The sequence below is a fragment of the Pteropus medius genome, unplaced genomic scaffold (genome assembly GCF_902729225.1).
Source record: "Pteropus medius unplaced genomic scaffold, Ma_sr-lr_union100, whole genome shotgun sequence".
Taxonomy (NCBI): Eukaryota; Metazoa; Chordata; class Mammalia; order Chiroptera; family Pteropodidae; genus Pteropus; species Pteropus medius.
Window position 1 is genome coordinate 8159854 of NW_024342473.1, and position 4930 is coordinate 8164783.

Genomic DNA, 4930 nt, shown 5'->3' on the forward strand with positions numbered 1-4930 from the left:
GGTACCCTGTAGGGAATGAATGGTTGGGTCTATTTTGTGTGGGGTAGGACTTAAACACTCTGTTTTCCTCGTTTCCCTTTAACATGTGGGTAAATAGTTTGATAGTAATCCCAGCAGGAATCTGTCTTTGTTCTCTGGGCTTCCCATGGTCTGGCAGCAACACATCATGGGCTCTGAATACAACTCATAAATTTGTGTAGTTCTTATGACTCTTCCCTATGTTATAAGTTCTTCCATTTCTTTAGTTCATTGTCTCCATTTATAGAGGTCGATTTTCTTGAATCCTTCATGTTTCACGGTTGTGGGCTCATCTTTGTGGTTGAAATTCCCTGTTAGATTCTCTGACCATCTGTCTGAATGGTCAACCTGAGAAGTAGACAGAGTTGGTCTTGTGACTTGCATTCTGCCCTGCTTTCAGGGAGAGGAAGAACAGGATGTGTCACTGGGCAGGGTACCTTAGATGTTGGTACTTACCTCTCCCTCCTAAGGTCATTGGCCACCTGCTGCTCTGTCTCAGATCAAATGGAGCCTGGAGGCAGACACCTTATCACTGTTGCCTGGCTGCTGTTGCTATGGTATCTACACCCTGTCTATTGCCTTGGACCCTTTTCTGCTGCAGGACTATAGAGCCGCCCGGTGTATGTATTCCTTAGTCTGCTCCCATCTTTCTCAGAAGTCTCAGATGAGTCTGGACTACAGATTTCCTTTTTAATCAACCTCCTTAACTTTTATTCTTTAAGTTATTTATGACCAAACTCTTAATCTTGCTTTTAAGCATAACGATTTCTAGGAATTTAGAGTACACTGCAACTTGTACTCAGTCCACCATTTTGAAATGAAAGTCTCAGTTCTGGCTAAACCAGTCAGATGTCTCAGAAGCCAACCCTATGATGATCATTTGGATTAGTGTTTATTCACCTGTCTGCTGAAAGTGAAATAAGAAGAGGACGTGAAAATTAAGTTATGAAGCAGGGACAATTTATTTTCTTAAAGCTGATTTCCTGTTAATACCTGAGTGGGAAGTTAGAAGTTCGCATCCAAAAGAATATTTTTGGTCACTGGGAAATGGGTCACTCAATGTCAGAAACATACTCAATGTCAGAAAAAGACCTTGATTTGCCTTTTAGAGTTCGGGATTATATAATTCCAAAATAAGTGAATTTCAAGCTCCTGGTTCTGGCAAAAACTACCTCCTCTAGGCTGAAAGGCAATTTGGTTCCAGGCAGCTGGAGAAGAAAGTTAAGGACACCTGAGTCCAATCCAGCTGAACAAGAGAGAGACTGGAGAAGGAGGCCAGCCAGGTGTACAAAGCGATCCCCTGGGGAAAGGGGATTCCACAAGGAGGATGGTCAGCCGGAGGGGCTGAGTCATCAGTGCAGAGGATTTGAAGGGCTCTGGAATTCTCTTTAGGCCTTGGTGGTGAAATGAAATTGGGCTTTGATCCTCTGCCCAGGGGCAGTCCATGTTGAAAGAGATTTCAATCAGGACTACTCTATTTCACGGAGAAGGGAAAACATTGCGAAGTCCTGAAAAAGAATAATGAAAACTTTTAAAGCTCCCTGCTTGGTGGACTCTCTCGCTCTCTTTTTTAGGGGAAGCGTGTCAGTCTATTCAGATACAATGTAAGTGGGATTTAATAACTTAGTTAAGAAATCATTGCTTTATTTCAAGAAGCTCTATAAAAAGATTCAAGACCACTTGAGCATTTTCTAAAATTTAAATGCGTGGCCTACATAGAGGGTAGGGAGGTGGTGGTAGGTGACTGGGTGCAGGGGGAATTAACCATGTACTTAAACTTCAGAGCCTTCACTTGCAGGATCTCCTTCCAAGGCCCTGACAATGTGTTTTCCTGGTAATAATAAACAAGAGTAAGCAAGAGTGAAAAACCAATGTCTGTTTCTACCCTAATTTTCTTCCATTGCCCTCCCTTCGTATCATATGCCATCTAAGGGCATTTTGGGATCTGGCTAAAGGGATGTTAAATTAAAGATAGATTGAGTTTGAGTTCAGTATGATATATTCATATAGTTTGCAGGTATTTCTGGGTATACTTATTCTAGCTGTTTGAATATAGGAATAGTTTTCAAGAATGCTCTTTTTTTTAAATTGATATGTAACTCATATACCATAAAATCGACCCTTTTAAAGCATACAATTCAGTATTCTTAGTATATTCACAAGGTTGTATGACTATCACAACTATCTAATTCTAGAATATTTTCATCACCCTCCAAAAGAAAATCCTATTAGTAGTCACTCCATTCTCTTCCTCCCCCACCATCAGCCCGCTCCTAATTTTGTCATCCCCTCCTAATCTATTTTGTCTCTATGAATTTGCTTATTCTAGACATTTCACATAAATGGAATCATACAATATGTGTACCTTTTGTGTTGGCTTTTTTCACTTAGTATGTTTTTAAGGTTCATCCATGTTATAGCATGAATCAGTACTTTATTCCTTTTTTATGGCTAAATAATACGCCATTTTGTTCATCCATTCATTAGATGATGGATATTTGGGTTGTTACCTGGAATGATCTTCATAAACAATGTGCTAACTCATCATCCAACATGAAGGTTCAAGGTCAGTACTGCTCTCATACTATGAACGTGGCCCAAGGTGCCTGATGGCAGAAGTGTGAGGGTTGTGGAGGATAAATAGGTTTGAAATACACAGTCAGAAACTACCATGCTAAAAGAATGGCTAAACATGTCTATTCACTCTATAGAGAATGATATTATAAAATTGTTATCAAATAAAGAGACTACCAAAATATTTTCAGCCCCAAAATGTAAAAAAACAAAAAATACTATAGAGGTATAGAGGTAGCTAATTAAAATAAGAATTGCAGCAGGAGCTGACTAATACACTTGCACATACCCAGTCTGAACAGCAGAACTAATACCGTTTATCTCCCAAGAGGCAGCTGAATTTAGGCCCGAAGCTCTAACTTCCAGGATCTCTGACAGCATCCAATACATCACCTCTCTATGTTCCTGCTTTAGCATGCTTCTGCCTTTCAATGAAATCCTTTTCTGGGTTAATGTCATGTCTCCCTTCCCCCTCCTCCCTTCAGCTATAATTTTAAGTACAAATTATTTCATTGTTTCCACTCTCTGTAATAGCATTTTGTCACTTCAATTCAATTCCTTCCAGATGTAGCCCATTACTCTTCCCCCACCCTCTGATCTATTGCTTCAATTTGGCAACCCAATCAAAAGTCTAAAAACATCTGGGGACTCTTTGATCAAATACGCTTTCAGAAATTTAGCCAAAAAAATCACAAAAATATATTAAAATGTAATATATAAGACACAGACTAAATGCCAACTATAGGGGATTGGTTAAATAGGTATATCAATATAATGTAATACTCACTCTGCAACCATTAAAAATGATACAGTAAATATGTGTTTATTGACATAGAAAGGAGAGGGTTACCAAACAGAATGAACAGTATGAACTCATTTTATGAACACAAATATATATGTATATGTCTATAAAGATATATGCCACTTACAGTAGTTATATCTGGTTGTTGGAATTATGGGTGATTTTTATTTACTTCATTTTGCTTATTTTTTTCTCTTGCTAACCATGTTTCTTAATATTCTACAAAAAACATATTTTACTTTTGTAGTAAATTAAACAAATGTATTATTTTGACCCTCACAACTGTTTTAAATGAATTGAGAAGACCTCTTTTATTTCTCTCCCTCTTTAATTTTTAATTTCATTTCATAGATACTCAGAGGTTAGGAGTGAATGAAGGGGTTTAACACAAAGAAGGTGATGGAGGCAGTTCTGTCCACAAAGAAGACAGCAAAGGTCCAGGCATGTAGGTACAAAAGAAAGGGCGTGAAATGCAGTTATGACAGTGATGTAGGTGTACAGGTAAAGATGAACTTCCTCCTGCATCTTTCCTATAATTAAGCAGTTTCTGATGAGCTTGGGATTTGCATGTCCTGAGGGAGTACAAATCAACCCAGGATAGAAGCAATGGTTGCACCCCATCCCCAGAAGCCCATTAGTTCTCTTACTATGGAGTCCTGGTTGGGAAGGAAGGGGAAGATCCAATTGAGAGAGTTTTCAGTTCATTGCATTTTGCCCATGTGAGTCAGGAGTGAGCAACATTTTGTTGTTTGAGGATCAATTTAGGAAAACTGAAGTTCCTAAGAGGCTTAAGTTACATGTAGGTCACACAGAAAGCTAATGGTAAAGTCAGACTTTGACTTTCAGCCCAATACATATTCTACCCATGTCATTTCAGTAATTTCTGAGAAGATATCCTGGTGGCGGTGGTGACAAAGTTAACTCAGAATTAGAGAAAAAAGCCATCTCTAGCCTAAGCATCTGTCTGAGTCATCTGACCCACCATATAGATAGATGGTCCGTAAAAAAGATATGGAATATTTCATGAATTTGCATGTCATTTGTGCGCAGGGCCCATGCTAATTGAACCAGTCCAATTTTAGCACATGCACTGCCAAAGTGAACACAAAAGGACCTCTTCTTGCGGACCATGGCACGAGCTCTCTACCTCTTTTAGGGAAGGGGTGGTTCCGAATTCAGTGTTCCCATCTGAACTAAGCAACGTAAAGAAATAAAATCAATAAAATGAAAACGATAAAATATAGGGAGATATAACAGTAAAATACACTGAGACAAAATTGGTAAACAACCAGATAAGCTAAAAAAAGATCACGAATAAGACTATGTCTAAACAAAGGAGGTTAAAACAGCAGCAGAGACTAGAGCTGCACTTTTTCATAGCAAAAACTTCTCACAGGGCTGAGCAACCCTACCAGAAAGCCAGAGGCCCATTGACTTGACCATTATGAAGCAGGGGAGATAAACAAGAAGTGTGCAGGAGCAGGGGTCCCCAAACCCCGGGCCACAGACCAGTATCGGTCCATGGCCTATTAGGAA

General features: G+C 39.2%; 1 pseudogene; it reads right to left on the reverse strand.

Annotated features, from left to right (window-relative positions):
* Positions 1-4399: 4399 nt before the first annotated feature.
* LOC120604760 (uncharacterized) lies at positions 4400-4496 on the reverse strand (annotated as a pseudogene).
* Between the last annotated feature and the right edge of the window lie 434 nt (positions 4497-4930).